Source organism: Carettochelys insculpta, chromosome 7, assembly GCF_033958435.1.
Source record: "Carettochelys insculpta isolate YL-2023 chromosome 7, ASM3395843v1, whole genome shotgun sequence".
Lineage (NCBI taxonomy): Eukaryota > Metazoa > Chordata > Testudines > Carettochelyidae > Carettochelys > Carettochelys insculpta.
In genome coordinates, this window is record NC_134143.1 from 46,176,280 (window position 1) to 46,202,115 (window position 25,836).

The 25,836-nt window shown below is 44.3% G+C and overlaps 1 long non-coding RNA gene across 1 annotated transcript in view; it reads right to left on the reverse strand.

Moving 5' to 3' along the window:
• Nucleotide 1: 1 nt before the first annotated feature.
• The window catches only part of LOC142015934 (uncharacterized), a 129,419-nt gene continuing 103,584 nt past the window's right edge, over nt 2–25,836 (reverse strand). Inside the window, exon 3 of the long non-coding RNA XR_012646245.1 lies at nt 2–53. This is a non-coding gene — a long non-coding RNA (uncharacterized LOC142015934). The remainder of the gene's footprint in view (nt 54–25,836) is intronic.

Consider the following 25,836-nt stretch of genomic DNA (forward strand, 5'->3'; position numbering starts at 1 on the left):
CCTCTTCCTCTGTGAGGTGGGGCTGGCTCGGCCCTCGCTCAGTGCAGGTCCACCTGTAAGAAAGACAAAGAGGAGAGATGGTGATCGGCAACCAACAACCCTTGAGCCATGGCATGGTAATGTCCCAGGAGTACAGGCATGTGTGGTTTGCACAGTGGGCCCTGCTGCATGGGGACTCCCTGGTGCCTCAGGGACCAGGTTTACCAGTGCAGGGACCCTGCACTCAATGGGCTAGTGGCCAAAGGGAGGTGTCCAGCCATAGAGGGGTCACCGCATGGGTGGTGGGTGAGCCAGGAGCAGCCTGCTCCTACCCAGGACTCACCCCACACACATACACATGCAGCTTGCGGCACTGTCCATAGGACTGGTTTCTGACTCTGAGCTGAGCCACACTCCTTGATGTGTCGGGGTCAGGCTGGAGCCTGTGTGGTTCACCCGCTTCCAGTTGTGGCAGAGGCTGGCAGGGCCTTCCACCCCCCGCTTCCTTGGGGCCTGGGGCTCATCCAGCCTCCCATGAGTCTGGCAGCAGGCCCATGCCAAGGACTGCCTGCTGTGTCCAGGTGGGACACTCTACCTTGCATGTGGTTCCCGACGCCAGGACCTCAGTGCAAGGTACTGCCCGAGCCAGCTGGGTGATGCGTGCAACATGGCCCATTTGGGCTCACCTCCCATGCCCTGGGATGCATGACGCATGGGGTACTTACCAGAGGGACCCTCACCCAGCTATGGGGACACCTTGGATGTAGCCTGGCTAGAGGGGACCAAGTCCAGGGCAATGACTAGGGTTTTCCCACTGGCCTTGGACCCTGTGTCTGCCTCTGACTCTGGTGGGGGTTGGGTCCTGGGATGCTGCTCCGCCTCCCTGGGTGCCAACTGTGGCGGGAGACAGAGCTTCTCTGTGGTGTCCATGGGGACAGGCAAAGGGAAGGTATCATCACCCCCAGGGAGATGGTGCAGATCCCCGTAGTAAGGGCAGGTTGTCAGTCCTGCCTCAGATCTGCCCCTGGTGTCATGGTACCAGATGTACCCTGCCTCAGTTCTTTCGCCTTGGCTCACACTTGCTCCATGATGTGAGCAGGGTGGCCCCATGCTGCCATGGCAGTGGCCAGCTGGGTGTCTGTGGGGGCATTCCTCTGCTTTGCCAAGGGGTCAAGGAGGGTCTCTTCCTCGGCTCACATGCCCAGCAAGCCCTGGATCTTGGGCCTGGTCCAGGAGCAGGGCCGCCACCTGGTGCTCCAAAGTGGCTCCTGGGACCCCTCTGGCTGTTTCCCCAAGGGCCCAGGGGAGTCTCATGGCACCTTTGCATCTGCCATGCTGCCGGCTGGTGTGGCAGTGGGAATGTTACTGGGAGTTGCGCAGCACACTGCTGCTGCAATGCTCAGCTCCCTGCCACAGGGTTTAGAGGGCTCCCTGCAGCTTTACGAATGGCCAGAAGCAGGAACCATAGAGCACCGCTTGCTGTATACAGTGCATCCCTTGGGGCAGCTTCACGGTGCCCTGGAGGCCTTTTCTGTTGACAGAAGGTCCCCCAGACCATCCAGTCTGGCTTTCTGTAGACAGAGATCTGCCGACAGAGGTGTTCTGCCTTGTGGGGGATGTCAGATTGCTATCAACAAAAGTGCTGCCTTCTGTCAATTGTCAACAGAATGCCTTAGTAATGTGGATGCTCCCTGGGTTTTGTCAACAAAACTCTCATGTAGACGTAGCCTCGGTGACCATTCAAAGACCTTGTGATTTTGTAGGGAGATCTTTTTTTGCAGATTCGTTGGACAGAAAGCTGCAATGTAAACAAACTGGCTCCCAAAGGGAGAAACACTAAGGTACCAGTCCCTGCCAGGAAGTAAACACCCTCTCCTTGTGTTAAGAGTGCATAACCAAGTTTTTGGAGCTTGCGGTGGCATCACACCAGTCACCCTTTTGGGACTCAGAAGAAATTTTCCCCTCACTACTAGGCTGGTCTGAGTGAGATTTTTCTTTTTACCATCCTCTCAGAAGCCCAGGATATGTTAGACTGTGAAATTCATTATAAGTGGTTGTTGAGAATCAATCAACAAAGGGGGCGCATTCCCTGATAAATCAGAATTGGAAGTGGATTAGAAGGCATCTCCTAAAAAGGTGGGGATTGGGGCTGGTGCTTTTATTGACTGGTACAGCATGGAGAAAGCCTCCCATTTACTGCCTGCTTAACCCTTACATGTGGGGATTCCCGAAGTCCCAGAGATGGTGCTAGAACTGGATTAATGGTTGTGAGGAGAAGCAGAAATGAGGAGCTCACAGTAGCTGTCCATTCAGTGGAATGTATAACCATAAGGAGTTGCTGCCTGGGTCAGTTAAGACAATTGTGGCCCAGTTAAAGCACATTCCTGGTGTCTTTCTTCCTGTTGGGTCCAGAACAAGGAATGTTTACTGTGTAGGATCAGGGCTTTTTTTTTTTTTTATGTTACATACAGTGTAATTACAAAACACACTACTAGAAACTACTACCATCTACTAGAAACTGAGTCACTCATTATGGCTGGGTCTACACTTGCCCCCCAAATTCGAAGGGGGCATGTTAATCAGGGTGAATGAAGAGATTACTAATGAAGTGCCCGCCGTTTAGCCACAGGCACTTCGAAGTGCTGGCACTACTTCCAAGTGTCTTTACTCCCCAAAATTTTGAGGAGTAAAGGCACTTCGAAGTGCTTGTAGCTACACAGCATACTGGCACTTCTAAGTTTGACACTTCAAAGTTGCCATGGAAGAGAATTAGCCTAATGAAGTGCTGCATATTCATCACAGCACTTCATTAGTAATCTCCCATCACCCTGATAAACATTCCTCCTTCAAAGTTTGGGGCAAGTGTAGACAAGCCGTACCTGAAGTAGCTGTTGACATTTCCAATTCAGCATATCTTTCTGATTCACTCAGGTATATATCTTACTCACTAAGTATAATATCTTCAGTAGCTAAATAGTTGGCTTATGGCATCTGATTTACTAGATGATTAATTTCACAGCTTCTCTAAACATACTGTCAATTCTAGGCAGGAAGCTCCATCTTTATTTGTTATGAACTCTGTAAATCACAGTGCACACCAGTGGTGCTAGTTATAACAGTATATATCATAGCACATTGGTAAGCAGTATATCTGATACAGCAGGTTATTTCATATTCTCCTGAGTTTAGTTTTTTCAATAAGTGAATTGAAACCTTTTCACTATGCAGCACATCACAGTCCCTGTGCAATGTGGTTGTGGACTGTATCTGCAGAACGCATTTTTATAAGAAATTCGCATTTATGTAATCTCTGTGCAAAATATGCAAAAATGGATATTGAAGTATGTGGCAGTTCTTAAAAGGAATTTGAAAAATCCCGGAACATGTTGTCTCTAACATATGGTCATATATAAACACCACAGTCCTCTCAATATGTAAATGAGAAAGAGCAAGATAATAGAATAGATTTCACAACTGTTTAAGATCAGAGGAAGTTTCTCTACAACAGCCGTTCTCAAACTGAACAGATGTCAAGGGAGATGGGCTTTTTGCTTCATCTGATAGTGTGATTTTAAAAAAAAGCTGCTATGGCATTAAAGACAGCTAAAAATACACATTACAGTCTTTACATTGCCTTTGCTAGAGATGGCATGGGGAACGCCATGTGATTGAAGGGTGGAATCCAGAAGACAATATCTTTATTAAAATATAATTCATGTTGCTTTGAACCCTTCATCAAGGAAGAAGGAAGCTTGGTATTTAGTAGGCAAAGCTTCAGGTAGTATTTTTACTAGTTGTACAGTGGCACTGGCAGCCAGGGTGAGGTGGGGGGCGAAGAGGGAAGTTGCCTAAAGGCCCTTTTAAAATACTAGCAACAGCGCTGCTCTGGCTGCCCATGGCTGTCAGGGACTGAGTGAGGGCAGCACCCCTGTCCAGGTGGCTCTGGAGGCTGACTGACCTTGGCCCATCCACTTCTGGGGTGCAGAGCTGGGCCCCCTTCCCACTTTGGCCTGAGGCCTGTGGTGGCTCTGTGCCCCGCAGCTGGCAGCACTCAGGATTGAGGCCTCATTGTGCAAGGCACTGTGCTTTCCCTCTCTGTATCTCACACACTGGAGAGTTTATCACCTAAATAGACACGGCCCATTGATGTCATTGACAGGGCCCCTGTTGACTTCAGTGAGTCCATGATTTCCCTCTGTGAGAGGAAAGGGACATATGACTCCCATGTTACAAACAGCTAACTGCAGCACAGTAAGATTAAATGACTTGTCCAAAATTACAGGGAATGTTTGTGACAAAGCCAGAAATGTTTGCCCTGAGCCCGAGCCTAGTGCATTACCTGCAGGGCTATCTTCCCCTCATATAAGATTGAGATATTACCCTGAAGAATATTTTCAACCAAGGTATTGTAGAGAGTGCTGTTTAAAATCCATGCTTTAATCTGAACAACTACTTCATTTCAGCTGACTCTCTAAATAAACAGCTTCTCCATTTTGACCCAGAATTTTGTGCCCTCTTGTGGCATGTTACGTTTGCTTGTAAGAAAGTGCTTCAAGTGCTTATTTTTAAAAAGTGAATGGGATAGGGCCTACATTATCAACATCCAAGATCTTCCCATTGTCACGTATGCTCCTGATTGTTGAAGCACAGTTGAACACAGCTGTACAAAGTGACATGCAAATCATCAGGAAAACGCGCCTATCTGTAAGTTTTCTTTGTGCTATCCTGGGCAATAGCAACAAAGAGCTTGTCTTCCTTTTCCTGTACCCTTCCATCAACTACTCTTTTTCTTTGGGGAGTGCTTCAATTTTCCTAGCATTCATTGCTATTATTGAGTGGATGACTCATGCTCATTTTCCAGTGGACATAAGGAAATCAGACCAGTCTAACATTATCTCTTGTAGGTGTTAGTATTTTAACAAAATACATTTTGTATGAAAGCGAATCTTCTGAAAGGCTGCATATGGTTCAGATATCAGAGCTCACTCACGTCAGTGGCCATTTAGATTTGTTTAATCATTAAATGGCATTACATTGCTTACACACATTTCATTTGTAAAAGCCAGTGGGATTTCTCAGAGCTAGAAATCTGTAGTGCATTGTCACTGTTGAGATGTTTTGTGGCCGGTTTCATAAGCTGCAGCTTGCAAAACTGCTCATCCTGTTGCAGCATACACATTCTGTGTTTCCTTCTGTGGCTTAAATTGGAACTAGGCCACCTGTTGGGGTGGGCCTTCTAACAAACCTCGATAGCTTAACTATAGTTTCCAGTGAACAAGTTTTTCAGACTCTTCATATGCTGCTGACAGCTATGAAAGCATAAGGATGGCACAGTACTAGTACTTTTCTTTACCACACTGCACATTACGTATTCAGTCTGCAAAAACTGATGGGCCAGGATCCTATGAAACTAAAATGAAAAACTGTCAGTAAAAAGCCATCACTGTAGTTCAGAATTCTAAAGGTTTCAGGCACAACTCTACAAATTCAGAGCTGGAATTCACATCTTCCTATCTGGTTCTGGTCTTGAATTGTAAGACAATTCCTTAAGGCCTATTTATCATAGAATTCTAGGGCTGGGAGGGACCTCAGGAGGTCATCTAGTCTAGCCTTCTACCTAAAGCAGTGTCAACTCTAACTAAATCATCCCAGACGTGTCAAGCCGGGACTTAAAAACCCATAGGGATGGAGATTCCACCACCTCTCTCAATAACAAATTCCTGTGCTTCACCACTCTCTGGGTGAAATAGTTTTTCCTAGTATCCAACCTTCACCTCACCCTCTAACTTCAGACCATTGCTCCTTGTTCTGCCATCTGTTACCACGGAAAAGTGTCTCTCTCCATCCTTTTTAGAGCCCCCCTTCAGGAAGTTGAAGGCTGCTATCAAATCGCCCCTCAGTCTTCTCTTCTGTAAACTAAATAAGCCCAAATCTCTCAGCCTCTCATAGGTCATGTGCTCCAATCCCTTAATAATTTTCAGTGCCCTCCACTGAACTTGCTCCAATGTGTCCACATCCTTTCTATACTGGGGGGCCCAGAACTGGATGCAATATTCCAGAGGTGGCTTCACCAGTGCTGAGTAGAGGGGAATAACAACTTCTCTAGATCTGCTGGAAATGCTTCTCCTAATGCACCCCAATATGCCGTTAGCCTCCTGGGCTACAAAGGGCACACTATTGACTCATATCTAGCTTCTCATCCACTGTAATCCCCAGGTCCTTTTCTGCTGCACTGCTACTTAGTCAGTCAGTCCCTAGCCTGTAACAATGCTTGGGATTCTTCTGTCCCAAGTGCAGGACTCTGCACTTCTCCTTGTTGAACCTCATCAGATTTCTTTTGTCCCAGTTGTCCAATTTATCTAGGTCACTCTGAGTGCTACCCCTACACTTCAAATTATTTACCTGTCCCACTAGCTTAGTGTCATCTGCAAATTTGCTGAGGGTGCAAGCCATCCCCTCATCTAGGTCATTAAAAAAGATGCTGAACAGTACTGGCCCTAGAACTGATCCTTTGGGCACTCCACTTGAATCTGACTGCCAACCAGATATTGAGCCATTGATCACTACCCACTGGGGCTGTCTGTCAAGCCAGCTTTCTATCCATCTTACAGTTCATGTATCCAATCCATGTTTTCTTAACTTATGAGCAAGAATATTGTGGGAGACTGCATCAAGAGCTTTGACAAAGTCAAGGTATATCACATCCATTGACTTCCCAATGTCCACAGAGCCAGTTACCTCATCACAAAAGCTAATCAGATAGGTCAGGTACAACTTGTCCTTGGTGAATCCATGTTGACTACTCTTGATCACTTTCCCGTCTTCCAAGTGCTCCAAAATGGATTCCTTGAGTATCCCCTCCCTGATTTTTCGGGGTACTGAGGTACGACTGACTGGTCTATAGTTTTCTGGATTGCCCTTCTTTGAAGATGAGCACTACATTTGCCTTTTTCCAGTCATCTGGGATCTCTCCTGATCTCCACGAGTTTTCAAAGATAATGGCCAAAGGCTCTGCAATGACATTTGCCAATTCCCTCAGTACTCTTGGATGCATTAAATCTAGACCTGTGGATTTGTGTACCTCTAGCTTTTTAAAGTAGCTCTTTACCTGTTCTTTCCCCACCGAGGGCTGCTCACTTCCTTCCCATACTGCATTGCCTAGTGCCATAGTTTGGGAACTGATATTGTCCATGAAGACAAAGGCAAAACAAGCACTGAGTACTTCAGCTTTTCCTCCATTGTCCATCACTAGGTTACCTCCCTCATCCAGTAACAGACCCACACCCTCTCTGATAACCTCTCTAATCACTTCTGCTCCCCTTACTCATGCTTAATGCCTTACTGCAGAAGTAGTTGTAGTAAAGATATCTTTTGCATTATTTTGGAGTACTTCATTTGTCTTCCATGGTCTGGGGTGGGAAAGTGAAGGGAAATGGGCTGAATTCTATATATATATATATATATATATATATATATATATATATATATATATATATATATATATATATATAAAAATGGGAGATAAGTTGCTTGACAAACAAGAGGCACACAAAGCTCTTATTGACACAAAGGTGTCAAAGCTCTTATTGAAGGATGGAAAGGACCACTATAGGATTATGTTGGGGTGACTAAGCAAACCTGTAGCTGCAACACATGCATGTGCCATTCACCCTGTCACCGCAAATTTGCAGACTGACCTAGAAAAGGATGCAATGCGAGTGAGATTTGCTTAAGGTAAAGTAAACAGAACAGCGGTATAAAATATTGTGTGCATGGATAGAAAAGTAGGCACACTGAACGTTGCAGTTGCGGTTGCAGTGCCAAAATGCTCTCATATAACTCATTCATGTGGCTTTAAAAGCTGATAATTACTAGTTTCACTTCATAGATTTTTGCCATCATTCAGTTCATCCTTCAGCAATGGATTGAACTCTAGAACAGTAAAGTGGCTGTTACCTTTCTAGTACATGAAGCCATCCTTTTCATGTGGTAATAGGGCTTTTATTTTAATGAGTACTTAGCTGAGGCAGACATATACCAACTTCGTCAAAACCAAAAAGTCTGTTATTATAAATAAAAAATGATCTTTAGTAACTTCTACATTTTATACAAACATCTGTATTTTCAAATCTTTTTTGAACTTTTCACGGTCATTCATCTGAACTATTTTCTATATAATCATGCAGGCCACATGAATGTAAAAATTACTTTCACTCCTTTTTAATCAAAGGTATAGTGATCTGAAAATTACAACCATCTGTCATGTTGCTCCCACAGACACATGAAATCCCATAACACAACATGCATTTGTCCTCTCCTAAAAATGATCCATGGAAGGAAAGCAGCTTTAGGTTTAAAATAGCTCATCACTCTTCTTCTGAAATGCTTTAATGTTTGATTATATACTTCTCAATATTCAAAAAAAAAAAGACTCATCCAATTGTAGCTTCAATGGACCAAATAAATATTTACCCCACAAAAATTATTATGATTTTTATGATTGCTTTCATTTTTTAAAACACCATGTAAGGATGGATTGAGGAGAGCAGTAGGTAAATGACAGGATTGTAGGCCTAGATCCTCAGGGCATTTTAGGCAAATTTCAGTGGAAATATGGAGCCTAAATACCTTAGAGGATCTGGGACATAGTACCTCATGAGGCCAAATACTCCTTAGTTACTAAGCAGCAGCTCCACTGACAGCAGTAAGGTGGCATAGTCACACATGATAGGACAACTGGATTCTCTTGGTCTTCAGAACAGCATGACACATGGGAGGGGACACGTAATGGTGGTTTGAGTTCAAGCTTGGTGAAGAGACCAAAAACCAAATTTAGCCTACATAGCAATCTTTTAGGCAACCAGATCTGCTAGCTTAGGGTACAAACTATTCAAATTATTTTTATTTTAGAAAAACAAATGTTGGCTCCCTGCCTCTTTTTCCTCAGTTGGTCTGAGTTTGCCATACAAACATCTTCCACCTTGGTTTTTATTTTTCATTATTTTGGATTAATTCCTGTCTCTTTAGCAACAATGCTGGCTCTACTGAGCATGCCCAGTTTAGTAGTCTGAGGGCTTGTCTACACTACCACCCTCCTTCGAAGGAAGGATGGTAAGTAGGGTGTCGGGAGTTTACAAATGAAGTGCTGCACTGTGTACGCAGCACTTCATCATGCAAATTCCCCCCCGCGGCAACTTCAAAGTTTTAATGGGACTTCGAAGTTGCTCCGGCACTTCGAAGTACCAGCGTGTGAGCTGCAGCTAGACGTGAGCTGATACTTCGAAGTTTAAAACTTCGACTTTGCCATGGGAGGGTTGCATAATGAAGTGCTGCGTATGCAGCACAGCACTTCATTAGTTAAACTCCCAACACTCTAATGATCATCCTTCCTTCGAAGGAGGGTGGTAGTGTAGACACAGCCTGAGCAGCATTGTTCTAGGCAACAGTCCTGCTACAGTAAACCCTCGAGAAACGCGATTTCGATTTGCACTTATCTCGCATTAACACAGGTTAAGTGCAAATTGAACCATTCCCCATTCCCCCAGCCTCCCACTCCCCTGGCTGGGGAGCCCGGGGCACAGACAATGGCTTGTGGTGCAGATTCCCCCAGGTGGGAGAAATCACACCACAAGCAGCTGTGTGCCCCCCAGCTGGGAGAAGCTGGGGGCTGTGTGGCTGCCCCCCACACTTCCTCCCCCTGGGGGAAGCTGTCTGTTGGAGATGGCGGCCGTGCTGCTTTTACCAGCCAGGGGAAGGAGGTGGCTGGAAGAGCAGTGGAGTGCTGCAGCTCTCTGGCTTCCCCCAGTGGGGGAGCAGCAGAGTTCTCCAGATGCTCCAGCTGCCCGCTCCCCAAGCCAGGGGAATTCCAGGGATCTCCCCAGCCCCCACCCCCCCTGATTTTACAAGGAATTTGATTTACGCGGAGTTTGCCCAGGATGCAACCTCCATGTAAATCGAGGGATTACTGTATAGACATTGAAGGTATGCCAAGTTTGAGACTTGCATGGTAGGAAATGTAGCTAATATCCAAAGAGAGAGTTCAACAAGAAAAAGGAGTAGAGAGCTACCAGATCACACCACCCTGCTGACTTTAGCTTTGTTTTTAAAGGGAGCCCACACATTGAAGACAAAAATTATTAGCACTTGGAGACAGATACATCTGTGTATGTATAGAAATTTCATTAAAATTTAGTCTCCTATGAAATATACAGATGTATTAAAGCTACAGTATTTAATTGCCTACATCTTTTTACTGTTGAATGATTTACCTCTTACCATGTGCATGGATGTGTTTGATTAATGCAGTCTATCATTTCAATGTAGATATTTTTATATTTTATGCAAATCTTTTCTCCGTCATTTTTTTTTATTTGTGGATGAAACCAGTAACACAGCTCAGCTGGCACAAAGCATAGTGCCATGCTCTTTTACAAAGTCAAATTGCTTCCTCTCCTTCAGCCATACATCCTTGGCGATTATAAAGTTAGTGACTGAACAAGAGGATATTTTCTGCCTCCAACATCATGAAATTTAGCCTCTTGAAAAATGGAGCCTTAAAGCAGCCTTTTGATTTCAGGAGAACTTTCTCATTTCACCACATGCTTGTCTTGGGAGGCAAGTGGAAGCAAAACTGCAGAGAATGATACTTAAATGCCATGATCAAGCTTTTTGTATGACTGGCAGCCCACAAACTCCTTTGAAACATAGCCTTACAGATCTGTAAAGAGAGAATCTTGAAAGGACAGAAAAGAATGCTGTGCAAATTTCATTTCCTAACACTTTTAGATGCTTATCTGTCCTACCAGGCAAAAATTCTCTCTCATTTAGGGACTGCAATGAAGTCTGCCATCCCTTCTGAATCTGTCCAGGCCAGGTTATGTTTTAAGCAGATCCTGTGTGATCACACAGCAATGCAAGTTGCATTTTTTTAGTCTGTGATCTAGGGGAGAGTACAAGTATAGTACACTGAAAGCAATGTATGGGTGGTATCTTTGCAGACACATAGCCCACACAGAGCCTGTTCTAAGTAACTTCAGACCAACAACATTACACAGGATAATGCAATAATACTTGGCACTTCTATGCCTTTTACATCATGGCCTCAGAGTACTTTGCAAAGGTTATGTATGCACACCCTTTACTAATGAGAAAGCTGAGGATGCAGGGCTTGCTCAAGACCACAGAGGGTAGGTCTGCACAGCTGACAGTAACGATTCACTGAGCTGACAGGCTTGGATTTGTGAGGTTCGCAGCAGAATGCTAAAACTAACTGGATACAGAGCATGGCTCAGGCTGTAGCCTGGGCTCAGAGCCTATGCGCGCACATGCTGGGCTTCAGAGCATGAGCTGCCACGTAAGGCACAACTTAAAAGTGCTGTCTACACACTTTTAGTGTGGTAGAGCGAGTCCAAGTTTGTGGGTTCAGATTCAGATCCTTCTGCAGGCTAGATGACCCACAGATGCAGCAAGGCCCTCTGGGGCTGATCCCCACACCCTCAGGCCCCTCCTGTCACCAGAAAATACTGTTTGCTTGGAACAAGAATGTAAGAGGAAGATGTGTGTGAGAGATCAATGCCAGGTGGCTTCATGGGACTTGTGAGAGCACTTGCTGGAGTGGTGCAAAGCTTAAGGGTGAGGGCAGGGTGCTTGAACTCAGTGTTGTAAAATACTACAGAGGGGCTATGAAAGGACTGAGGGGCAATCCAGCTGGAGCAGCAGTCTGGATGATCTGGAGAAGGGAATCACAGACAATGCAATAAACATTTGGAGAGGATATATTTTAAAAGCATTACTACTTCTACCACACGCTATAGCAAGATTTGGAATGTATAGTAGGAGCAGGGTGTCAAAGGCAGTGTCAGGTTTGTGAACCTTGGAAGAGTGGAATGGGCAACAGAAGGAGGGAAAGGATGGAGAGGAAGGTTTTTAGTTTCTTCAGAATTCAGTGGCTTGTCTGACATTTCTCAGACATAGCTTTAATATTCTGACATCCCAGGAGCAAAGTGACTAACTCCAAAGCTGAACACTTTCCCTCCCTTTGGCATGACATATGATAGTATATAAAGCCATTTGCCTTACTTTTGTAGTCCCCCTTTCATCTTTAGTCACTTTTATTTTGCTTTCAGACAGGAAATGAGCCTGTGGCAGAAGCCATGCCCAGACATAGGATGACGCATGCATCCCTCTCGAACCAGGTTGTGCAACCGTTGTTCATGTAATAGCTCATCCTGATTGTTTGTACACTATTTTGCACTACGGACTAAATTGAATTTACAGTGTATTGCATGTGAAAAGGTAAGATTTCAACACAAAAAGAAGCTTTATTTCTTCTTGTCCGTCAATTTTCATACCAACGACAGAAATGGAGGGAGTTCACCTTTTCTCCTTTCCAACAACCTATGACTCATTTCCCACTATCAGCCAATATCTTAAACTGGACATGAAGAAATTATTTCTTCCAGCTATCCCCTTCAAAAGTTAGGGGCTATAATTTAAGAGTTGACTCTGAAATGTCCTCGACTTCTGTCGCAACATTCGGCTCCTCCTGTGTCTGTCTCCCTCTTTTCTTGTGTACGTGTTTTTCAGTCATTTCAGCATTTGCAAGGATTCAGATCATTTCATTCAGAGCCACTCTCCCCTTTCCCATGCAAAACAAAGGTTTCCTAACATGAAATACTAAACTTTCAAGAGATTTTTTTACCTTCTCTAATGCACTCAGGTCTAAACATCTCTAATGAAGTTCAAGCATTGTTGGTGTAGCCATGTTGGTCCTATGATACTAGACTGACAAGATGGATGAGTCGCCTAGGAAGGGTAGCTGTGTTTGTCTGCCACTTTGCAAATAAGCAGTCTTGTAGCAACTTACAGACTAACAAATGTATTAGATAATAAGATTTCGTGGGTAAGACCCTTAGATTTTGTGGGTAAGACCCTCCGCAGCTCCTTAGAATCCAGGGTTTAGATAGCAGGCAGAGCCAGAGGGTGAAGGAAGGATGGAAAAAGGCGCAGTGGTTACCTGTCACTAGTAGGACCAGCAGATGAAGCAAAAGGTGGATGAGGAAATATTTTTAGTGGCCCAACTTCCATGTAAGCTCAACAGTTTGAATCTCTCCCCAGCAGAAGTCGGTCCATTAGCACATATTACCTCACCCATCCTGAGTCTATAATCCATTCCTAAGATCCTCCAGTCAGGAATATATTTTAAAAATCAGTATGTTATTTAAGGTAATTCACTGTAAGGAAAGTTTGATAAGACTTATCTGCAGGATCAGGAGCTAAACATAAAACAACTCATTTTTTTCATAGAACACTAGCAACAGTGGGTAAAATTCCCAAATACACTGGAAAATGTCTTCATTTATAGATCACTGTAAGAGTTAGCCCTGCTGAGTATTTAAGCACAAGAAATCTCTACCATCTGAATCCTGCCTACATTCTACATCCCAGAATCCCTGAGTAGTTTAAGCTCATAAGCCGAAATATTCCATCTTCCAGATGTCAGTATTTCTGTCCCAAGCTTGCTCCAACAGACACCCTTCACAACACTAGCTGGCTAGAATGAAAGAAAAAAAAAAGATTTTCCTTCTTTGGATCTTTACCCCCCAGAACAGCCAATGGGCACTTTGCTTGAACCACCTTTTCATGATATGAGAACTCAGTAACTTAGCAGTCCATCATGACACATGCCTCGTCCTTTACAACAAAAATAATCAGTTATGTTACTATGAAGGTCACAATTACAATGTTTAACAATGCCACGTAATCAAGAGTTAAGTTTCCAACAGCAAAAGTAAACTCAGTTGCATTACTCATACTGTCTGCTGTGGAGCTATTCCCGGTTGTCGTGGAGTGTTTTATTTTTAGTTGTGAAATATGTTACTGAATGTTTGTTTTTGAAATGAAAAACAAAAAACATAAACAGATGTGATACACAGCCATTAGCTCTCTGTCACCTCTCCCCCTAAAGTTTCTAGCAGCAACAGCTTGGACCAATGGCAAAAGGGAAGCGTAAGTATAACAGCTTTTATTAGCTCCCTTTCAAGGGGTTGCAAGCACCAACAGCAACATAGGCCTGGCTCTCCTAACAATGGGATCCTGGACAATAAGCAGCCAGAGACAGTAACAACCACTATCCATTTTCTCCAAATGATCCAAACTGTCGCTGATCACCACCATTAGCCGCGTCTACACGAGCCGGCTACTTCAAAGTAGCCGTGCCAACTTCGAAATGGCGCCCGCCATGTCTACACGTGGTGAGCGCTATTTTGAAGTTGAAATGGACATAAGGCGGCGAGACGTCGAAGTCGCTATCCCCAACAGGAGATGGGAATAGCGCCCTACTTCGACGTTGAACGTCGGAGTAGGGCACATGTAGCCAATCTGTGTCCCGCAACATTGAAATAGCAGGGTCCGCCATGGCGGCCATCAGCTGAGGGGTTGAGAGATGCTCTCTCCAGCCCCTGCAGGGCTCTATGGTCACTGTGTGCAGCAGCTCTTAGCCCAGGGCTTCTGGCTGCTGCTGCTGCAGCTGGGGATCCATGCTGCATGCATAGGGTCTGCAACCAGTTGTCGGCTCTGTGGATCTTGTGCTGTTTAGTGCAAGTGTGTCTGGGAGGGGCCCTTTAAGGGAGCGGCTTGCTGTTGAGTCTGCCCCGTGACCCTGTCTGCGGCTGTTCCTGGCACCCTTATGTCGATGTGGGCCACTTTGGCGTGTAGACGCTCCCCTGCAGCGCCTACTTCGATGTAGTGCTGCCCAACGTTGACGTTGAATGTCAACGGCACCAGCCCTGGAGGACGTGTAGACACTATTCATTGAAATAGCTTATTTCGATGTCGCTACATCGAAATAAGCTATTTCGATGTAGCATACACGTGTAGACGTAGCTATTGGGTCCTGGAGCTTTAACTCTTAGGGAAAGGACCAATATGTTGGATGTTCTCAGATGTGCTCTTTGCATCTTGCTGTGAGGGCTGCTGCTGTTACTACCAGCTCTGGTACTGTTAGATTATCCTGGGAGTTTGTTCCAACTTGTCAATATTTTCTGCCTGCTCGCAATAACTAGCTAGCGGTTTTTAAATTTAGTTACCATATTTTGGGGCTAGCTAGGCCCAAAGGCTGTGTTTAAATACTTCTGAACTGGCAAGCATTTTCTCTGCTGTGCTACTCCATTGGACAAGCATGCATGTATTTATCTGGGATCTCTGCAATACCAAGATAGGCTAAGATAGTCATGTAAGCGTGGTATGTTGGCTTTGAACCAGAATATAATTTTCTTTTGTCAGTTATCTACATCACCAATATGTATACATAGACATGGTCTCCAGCTCTCCCAGCAGAGGTTTTCCATAACATAGTGTTCCAGATTTTGCTTTGCTCACAAAATTAATGCTTGGAGCAATCTCCTTCTAGCCCAGGAGAACAGGATGAAGTAGATTCCTTACAACACCTGCTCACTCTACATGTGTACATTAAGAGAATATCTTTGTGCTACTCTTCTTCACTTCCTCTTGCCCTCCTTCTATTCACTAATGATGCACTAGTGATGCTGGCTGCCTCTAATGATCCAAGTCTGATTGAAAAGTTTGAGTCCAGAACTTTATTTTAAAGATTACAAGTTGCCCTGTGTTAACTCTGATTCCAATGAAATTATTCATCTAAGCCTATGGTAAATGTTGAACAGAAAAATATTTACTTTGGATCTGACACCCTAGCATATTGTGAGAGTTAAAATGTCATGTTACATTAGGCAAATCAAATATTCATTCCAATGACTAGAGATTTACTCAGCAAAGCTGTGCAGCAGAGACATGCAAATGTCATGGAACCCATGTCTTGTGGAATGAAGAGATTATGTGACTGTTGCTCATATTACACTTCAATACTAAAAGAGTCCTTTTTCACATGCCTCACATTAGGTAAACAGTTGTGCATATGCTATATAATAGTTGGCTGTTGAGAGCAGAAGAGTAACACTGATTATTGAACATTACAGCTGATTTCTTCCATTTTATGATTCTCCAGAGGGGAAATATTGAAAAGAAAAGAGCCAAGCAGCAAAGAAAAAATGCATATGAAGCAACTAGCATATGTGAAATGTCCACAGACTACAACAGTGCTCATTATACTCCAAATGAGGATTCTGCTTTTTAAAAGGTTGTGCATGCACAAAGAATTCTGAGCAAACTGGTGTGTAAATGGAAAAGTGGTTGCAAAAATCCAATCTGTTTGCACCAAGTCAGGCATATGATGGAGAGATCTCTTCATCAATTTTTCATTGGGATCACAAAATTGTGACTGCAATCTCTACTGTGCTTGTTCAAATGTTAGCATAATTTAATATTAGAGTTAATTAATTTAGGGCAGGACTTTTTTTTTCTATCTACAGAGGTTGAGAGGTTGAGGTGATTCTATGGGTAAGGAATAGGAAGGGTATGATTTTTAGTACCAAACAAGTGATGGACACATAGGAAAAAACTTATAGGGAAATGCTCTGGTTTAGGACTATAGGCCTTGTATGAACACCACAAGACCAAGAAAGGGAAACAGAGGTTAACAACGAACAAAGCAGAAAGTCACAAGTGGCCTTATAAAAATGTGTACTTAGTAGCTAGATAAATGGTAAAAATAATGTGTAACAAGCTGTCATCCGCAGGTTTGCTTCCTAGACTACGTTGCAGCTCAGGAACATTCAGGATCTTCACAGTGATTGGTAATGAAAATTAGCAAACTAATGTGCCTGATACTATGTATCAAGAGATAGTATTAGTATGTACATAATTTGTGTTTGGATGTTTGGTACACCCTATATCCATCCCTACATTTGAGCCTGATAAAACTTTACTGTGTGCTAATAAAGAAACATCAGTGATAAGTCTAGAGGTAAACTGATTTCTTGGATTCCAGGGAACTGGATAAAGTGTTCTCCCACAACTGGATGAGGTGTTCTAGATAAACAGATTGGAAAAAAGGTCTCAGCAGGAATCTCAGAAAGGACTTTGTGTGAAAAATCACATCTAAACACAAAATACCTATAAGCTGGCTTTTCAAAGGTACCTGGGGCTACATCTACACTAGCCCCCACCTTTTTGGAACGGTCATGTTAATGAGGCAGTTTGGAAGATGCTAATGATGCACTGATATGAATATGCAGTGCCTCATTAGCATAATGGTGTTCGCCCCCAACTCAAAAGTGCTGCTTTCGGAATACAAACCACCCATGTAGACAGGGGCCTTTTGAAAAGATCCCGCTGGACTTTGAAAGCCACTCTTCTTGAAACCAAATAGGAAGAAGGGGCTTTCAAAGTCCCTGGGGTCCTTTTGAAAGGCCCCTGTCTACATGGGCGGTGTAAGTTCCAAAAGTAGCACTTTCGAATCGTGCATGATGTTATTATGCTAATGAGGTGCTGCATATTCATGTCAGTGCCTCATTAGTATCTTCCAAACTGCCTCATTAACATGTGGAGGGGGCAAGTGTAGCCGTATTAGATGTCTTTGAAAATCCCATGACTTGTCCTTATTCAGAAGATTATATCATGCACTTGTTCAGGGCAAGTCATGGGATTTTCAAAAGCACTTAATACGTCAACACTATACCTCTCCACATGTTAATGAGGTGGATTTGTGGCTGGTCAGCATAGTCATGAGAAATGGCTAACCTGCCTTGAATGGTAAACTTATTCCATTAGAATTTAATTGAAAGCAAAGGGACTACATATTTAGCATGAATCATTTTTATCCAGAGCTGACGAAAGTCATGTGCTTTGCCAGCTAAAGCCCAATTAATTTAGACTACAACAAAATAGAAACCTTGTCTTGGCAGTCTGAGATTTCTTAGCCGAGAAGAGCCCACACGTTGAGGCATCTAACAGTACCTAATCCGGCAGTCAAATGATTGCCTTAAGAATCAAATATCCCCACCATTCCATTCTGAAACTGCTGGAAGCAAAACAGTCTTTGGAAAGGAACCTGTAGAACCTGGAAGATTTACTTTTGCATTTAATCCGTATGTTGACAGAAGTTCAAACACACATAGCAAACTCCCCAAGACAGCCGTGCAGAGAAGAGGCAGAATAGCCATGGTTGGAACTTAAATGACAGATCCTGGAGGGGAGCAACTATGTTAAGTTAGCCTAAACTTCTGTTACAAGGCTTTGATCAACAGGTATCCTTGCACAGATCTGGTAGGCCCTGGCAGAGGCCCAGTGCTGCATCTAGCACACAAAAGCTTTCTTGGCTTTTTTAGCTATTTCCAACAGCTCTAAAGGTCAAGGTGTGCTTATCTAAATAGCACCATCCAGCTCTGTTCTTTGAAAGATCTTAACCATTTACATGATCAGTAACATACTGCACGGAAAATCACTACCCTTTGTTTGCTCAGTAGACCCATGCGCTGAAGAGGACACATGTTAGTGCAAAACTACTGAATTTACACTATGTTCCCTCTCCCGCTATTTATTTCCAAGTCCAATGCACGTGGAAAATATTCTGTTATTTCCTTTGAATACAAAGGTTGGTTGGTACTTACTAACTGTGCCTTTGTTTCATTAGCTTCAAGCTTTGAGAGTTGGTAAGGAGAGGGATGTTTCTTTCTGGAAAAAAACTACACGCAGAATTTAAGGAGAGTACTATCCTGTCAACTGACTTTGTGGCATACTGCTCACCATGCACACATACAGACTCTCAATATTTAATCAAACCTATTTGCTCTTACAGTGATGTCTTCAAAAGTCTGTCACAGCTCTTTGCCTTGAAATGTGGGTGTGACAAGATGACAGTAAATTGAAGGAACACACACTGGGTAATTAATGAATTATTGCCTTCACAGTTCTCTGTGGCAGGGTTATTCAGGTTTTTGGCAGACTCAGATGATTGCTTGTGGTTTTGTTTTCCATTGCTGATTCGGCCCAGTCATACTATATCACTATCTCAAAACCTACACAGGGTGCACAACCACCACTGACTGTATTTCAGTTTATATGAAGTCAGGCTGTGGTGCCTGTTATTTGGTGTCTACTGCACGATGCACCCCATAGCAGTGTATTGGTTAGCCGTAGAGTAAGATGGACAAATGTAGCTTCACCCTCTGCTGTATGATCCTCTTCTTGTTAAATTCTGATATAGCAACAAGTGCAACAGGTTGAATGCCTCTAATCTAGAACTCTCTCATCTGGCAAACTCCATAATCCTGCATGATTTTAGTTAGCTGGATGACCACTTATCATGGGTGTGACCACGTTTCCTGGGGTCCCATAAAGTTTGTTTACGGTCACTAGTCCTGGATCTCAGTGTTCTGTGCTGCTGTTTAGCTGTAATTTACTCCCTAACTGCCTTCTAAGACCCCCGTAAGCAATGGAAATGTTGGTTATGGGTTGGATCAGGGTTTCCCAACCTATGGGTTGGGACGCAAACATGGGTCGCAATTACATTTCAAAAGGGTCGCCAGCTTGGCTGGGCAGCTCCACAGGTGGCTATTAAGAAGCCATTCACACTCCTGAAATGGTTCTCCGCTTCTTAATTGGATTAACAGCCATCAGGCAAAACAAAGCAGCAGAAATGTAGCACTTTAAAGACTAACAAAATGATTTATTCAGTGATGAGCTTTCCTGGGACAGACCCACTTCATCAGGCAGTTAAGCCAACCAATTACACTGAAAACCATTTCAGCTGCTGGGCAGAGAACTGCATACCTGAGGAGCAGTGCCCAGCTCAGATAAGTTGGGGGCCTGAGTCCGAGGTTGGGAAGGAGGGAGGGCAGAGCTGATCAGCTCCCTGGCTTCCAGCCTCTGCAGGAGATAGGGTCCCCACAGACCCCAGCAGAGTTTCCTCAGCTGGTGTTGCCGGCTGGGGCTCTGCGCCACAGCCCACTTCCAGCCATGGGAGTCCCTGTGCCTCCCCTAGCTCCCTCCAGCCTGTGAGTGACTCCTTGCCCCTGAGTGGGACTCCCCTAGCTCCTGATTGTGGGGTTTAAACCAGGGGGAGCAGTTTGGGGATGAGTGTCTTTCCACCACCACAGCTCTGACTAAATATAGTAAATGTAGTGTTATTATTTTACTAATATATTTCCCCTTTTCTATGAAATAACTATTATGAATACATAAACACAAGGGGCCACAATTTTATCTTCTTGCTTCAGGTGCAAAATTAGCTAGGTATGGCTCTGCTCCCCACCACCCCCATTTTTGAATTGCCTTGGTTCACCAAGTCTTTCTGAATTGTCAAAATGGGTCCCCATCTGGAAAAGGTTGGGAACTGCTGGGCTAGACAATATTGACCTCCTGTTGTCCAGAAAATTCTCTCATCCAGAACTGGTCAGGTCCCAAGAGTTCCAGAAAAGAGAGGTTCAACCCGTACAAATTTAGAATCTGCTGTGCAGAGCAGCTAGTGGGAAGATAGGAAATGTACTTTTATTTTCTCCAATACAGTAAAGTCTTTCATATCTGGCATTCTATTATCCAGAGCTCTCAATTAACCAGCATTTTCACCATAAGTAAATTCTGGTTATGTGTTCTAAAAGTACATTATAGTGAAAGTAAATACAAATAAATACAGCAAATGCAGTAGAAGTTTACAGTGTACATTGCTACTGTTGTTGGAAAAGAAAGGACTCTGAATACATTTTTGTTTATTTCTTAATGTCTTATCTTGTTTTTTTTTAAATGCTATGCAGTGCTAGGTAGACCTCTCTATTATCCAGAATATATGAATATCTGGCAACCTCCCAGACCCCAGCCTGCCAGATATGAAAGAGTTTAATGAAGTAAGCACATGTCATTATTTGGCTTAAAAAGAAATTGTTGATGATATCAAGTCCAAGATGTAAAATTATCTTATGATTTTACTGTGGTAGTATCTTGGGGCTGTCCCATTGTGCTAGAGAGTGCCGTACAGATAGACAATCACTCGTGTCCTGAATGATCCCAAGTAGAAAGTTAGAGAATCAGATCAAATTGTGAACTCAATGTACATAATTTAAAGTGCACTCTTAAATTTGCCTTCCACTGATGTGACTTCCCCGTTTACATTGACATAGTAACACCAGCTCTCCAAGCAGCACTGACCATGGGGCCATGTATGGAGGTCAGTGAAGCATGAGTTTAGACACTGCTTTGACTATGTTGAGCCTAACACAGCCACCCCACACTAGCCAAAATTAACCACTCTGGTCAAAATTGTAAACTCAGCCGACTAGGTGGTCACACTTACCAGAAGCCTTCCCTCCTCCCTCCTCCTTCAAAACCCCTGAGAGTTTTTGAATTGCCTCATCTTGGAAGTCCAGCTTGGTGAGCACCCCTCTAGGTGCTCAGTGTTGTCGTGCATGGCTGACCAGGATGTCTACACTCTCCAGGTACACTCCTGCCTGGAGTAACCAAGAGACATTGGGCCTCCTTAGCCTATGGAGAGAAGAAGCTCTACAGACACTGCTTTGAATCAGCCACAGAACCATAAACCTCCACAAACAGATTGCTCAGCGGATGGAAGAGCAGGGGTACATCAGGGACCAGCAGCACTGCCATGTGAAAGCTAAGGAATTGATGTCCCATAGAAAAGGGACTACCAGGAAATCACATTCCCCACGGTTCCTTCCACAGCTATATACATACCAGAAGATTGTGTGTCCTGCACTTTCAAACACGCAGGATTAAAATGCAGAGTGGTGCGGGTTTCATGCTTCAGAGATGGTGGAAAGCAACAAGTTTGGTAGGAGGTCAGGGGAAAGTGAAAATAAGCGCAAAAATCATGGGCTAGAGATGTTATGGGATGGAGAACATTACATTTTAGGAAGTTGACTCTTTGCTCCCAGTCACCCCAGCAGTACTGTAGTTGCTTCTGCATTGTCATGCAGTGACCTACATTGTCAAAACAGGGGTGGGTTGTACTGTGGGATACCTACCCATGTTGGACCACACTGTGCATTGACACAAGCACTCCTCGGAGTATGTGCAGCACTAATACAAGGCACCAAGTATTCATGGACACAAGTGATATACTAAGTATAGGACTTTATATAGCTGTAACTCATCTTGGCAAAACTTTGCAGTGTAGACATGACCTTTGTATAAGACAAGAAATACCTGATAGCGACAAACTTTTCGTTCACCTGATCTGTAACAATGAGATATTCCTGATCACCAAAAGTAGCAACAAGTGCAACACACCAGCTGCCCAACCATTGCTGAGCCACGTCTCTCTTTCAAACCCTGAGTTAAGTCCTCAGATTATAAGAATCAGTTTATTTTCATTGCTACCATTCTAAGCACTGAGAAACAATAATAGTGATAACAGTGGTCATTACATTACACCCTGTTTATTCTGCTCCTGCAAAGGCTGCCATCTGGCCCATGGAGGGAGAACCTGTCAGCTAGCTAACCCTAAACCTAAGCCCTTTGCTGACATCACTGATCTCACAGTAGGGTTGCCAACCCTCCAGGAAAGGCCAGAAGTCTCCCATAACCAGCACTGATCTCTTGGTGCCTATTAAAAGCAACTGGGGAAACTATAATAGGATATTTTAAGAAAATGACAGTATGTCATGTTGGAAAAAAAATATCTCTTGCAATAATGCCAGTCAGAGTTGGCAAGTCTGTCACAGGGAGACAAGCAAGGATGTAAATCAGCTACAACAAAGAAAGTCACTGGTGGCTAGTTGCTCAGTAGAGAGTGACGGTTTTGAGAAGGATTATTATTTTGCCAGGGAGGTTAGGTCCATCAATGGGTCTTAGCCAGGATGGGTAGGAATGGTGTCCATAGCCTCTGTCATCAGAAGCTGGAAATGGATTACAGGAGAGGACTCACTTGATGATTACCTGTTCAGTTCACTTCCTCTAGGGCATTGGCCACTGTAGGAAGATGGGATATGGGCTAGAGGGACCTTTGATCTGACCCAGCATGTTCAAATGGCAAAGGGCATGGATTCAAATGGGGGGAAAAAAACCAAAATGGCTGCTGACAGCATGTCTGCAACAAAGATAACTTGCTTTGTATGTGAAGTGTAATTCCCATTCACATCTTAACAATGTACCAGCAATAGTTCCCCCTAATCCTGAATGAAATTAGGGGAATTGGCTTTCAACAACAAATACAGAAGCAACGCGTAAATGGAAAATAAGTTCTCTGTAATGGCACACTGTTGCAATCGGTACGGAAAAACTTCTCATATTCCATAACATGAAGACAGTCTCTTACTGCACGGGTAGGAACTACCATAAACTTTCTGAATGAATAACTTTTTCCTGATGAGGGAGGTGGGCAAAAAGAAAGAACAGATGTGAAGTCTCCAGGAGAGAGCCCACTGAGTGTGTCTTCTTAGCAATAGGCTGCAGCCACAAGAGAAAAAAAATGGCTTCTGTCACTATCCACTGACACAGTAATTAGACAGCTAAAGGGTGTGAAATACAGAACAGAAAGGGATGCAATTTTCTAGCCCTGTTCTACATGGATCACATTTATGTTCACCTCCACACTCTGATAAATCAGTTTAACCTGATATTTCAGACTGGGAAGCTACTTGGTCTTGAGCATCTGAGTGTGGAGTCCTCTCTTTTCTCAGGCACTCAGAGCCAGATTTTCAAGCATATTTACACGCAGCCCTGGGGAGTGTCTGTATCGTCCCCACTCCCCCCCAGCCCCCGTCCAGCTCCTGTTCTGCCCCAGCCCTGCCTCTTCCTGCCCCTGTTCCTCCCTCTCTCCCTGCCATTGCAGCCCCTCCTCCAAGGCATGCAGCCTCAGGGATTGCTGGGGGGCATGACATGAGGCAGCAGCAGGGATCAGGTCCCCCTCTATTCACAGTGGTGGCAGGGAAATGGAGCAATGGAGAAGCCTCGTCTCTGCCCCACTGCCATCTGCTCAGCCAGCTCAGTTGTTCCATTTCACCATGGCAATAGGCAGCGGAGTGCCTCAGCCCCAGTATGGGCTGGCCTGGGAGATGGTGGCAGAGAGAAGAGGTCTGCTGTGTAGCTTTGCTTTCCCCGGCTTCCACTGCTGCGGTGAGTGCATATGGGGGCTGCCCAACCCTGCTGCCAGCCAACCTGCCTAAAGCCCCACAGGCTAAGCTGAGTATGGGGACCATCCTGTCCATAGGACGGTTGGGGTGGCCACTGTAGTCACCACCCCCCAAGTGTGGGCCTCAGTTTGGCTGAGCTGAACCAACCTAACCCTAGGATAGCTCTGCATACACCTCTCCCAGGCTGCAGGGATGTGCTGGCAGAAGGGCAGAGCTAGCAGCCAGAAGCCACTCTAGCCCCTCTGTGCTACCAGTGGTGGTGCCAGGAGCCCCCAAGGAGGTATTAAATCGCCTGAGGGCTGCAGGCAAGGCAGAAGGGATGCATGGTTGTGGGCAGTGCACAGCCTGACAGGCAGGTTTGGGAGGAAAATACATGAAGACCCTCCTGCAAGTGTTCCCCGTCCAACTCTGCAAGAGGGGGAGTCCCGCTGGCTCACTTGGAGGATTTGAGGACTGGCCCTGGCCCTAAGGCAAATGGAGTTTCAGACTGCAGGTATACAAGAACTTTGCATTTTCACAGGTAAAACAAAGCAACTACTAATATGAATCACCACAAGGTGGCACGATTCTATAACACAGCATCTTTTCACTACCAGAACAAAAGTGTTGAGCTCTGTCGCAAAGCTATTAAGCACAGAGTTTTAGCCCATCCAATCTAAAGCTACTGAGGTTCGGCTAGCAACAAAAACAGGAACTCCGAGAAAATTATATTGGTGGGGTAACAAGGATACAATGTTGCCTAGGTCCATTATTGTGAATGTGCTCTCTTTTTCTGTTAAGAACGCCTTGTGTAAATAAATATGGCAAAAGAGATCTCGATGTGCAGGACTTAGGCTGTCATAGTGTTGATTCTAGGAATAATGCTGGGAGTTTCCAGTCTTTCAGCAGCTAGAAGAGGGGAAATGTAAATGGGAAATGCCACTGGTGGAACTGAAAGAATTTGTTTGTGCAAGAGAAGCGGGAGGGAATGGTCTGCTGCTGCTGACTGATGCTTCCTTTATTATTCTTCAGGAATTTCCTTCCAGTGCCACACAACTGCCACCTCTGCCATTCTCATACTAATTCACTAGTCCTACAATCTTCCTCTTTGCCCTCCATTTCAAAGGCATTGGCTAACTGTGAAACAGGAGACCTAGTCAATATAGGTCCAGATCAAACATCAGCTTCCATGAAGGCTTTTCATCTAATGAGACCTACTGTATTTTGGTAAACAAGCACAATGTAAATTTAAACCAATGAATGACCACCTCCTCTCCCTCTTAAACCTGCAATGGCACATATATTTGGCGTCTATGGTTGGCTAGGTGCATTCTCTTCTCTGGTTGTGTAAACAGTCCTGCCCAGAGCAACAGATAACTTTCTGAAGAATAGGGGACTAAACAGGCAGAAAAAGAGCAAATGAGGGAGGGAAAAAAGCCAAGATAATGACAGAAAAAAAAAACCAGACAAGAACAGGAGAGAGAGGACATGGCAAGAGGAGCTGTTGAGGAAAAAAGGAAGATAGTAAGCAACTGGGCAACCTCTCTTCACAAGAACATGTCTCAAAATGTAGGAAGACATCAAGAAAGAATGAAAACACAACGGTACAGAAAACTGACTTCCAGGAAGTAAAATAAATGTCCCAGCAAACATCCATATTAACTTATTTTCCCATGACCCACAGAGCACTGAAAGCTTTCCATAAAGTCTCAGAGGAAGGGGCTTGTAAGAACTGCATGTGGAATTAGAAGTGAAATCCAAAGAGAACTACAGGTTGCAACTCACTCATCCAACACTCTCCTGTATGGCAGCATCCCTCATCCAGTAGAACAATGGGTGTTGCTAGATCAGACAGCAGCTGGGGAAACCCGGGGAGCCC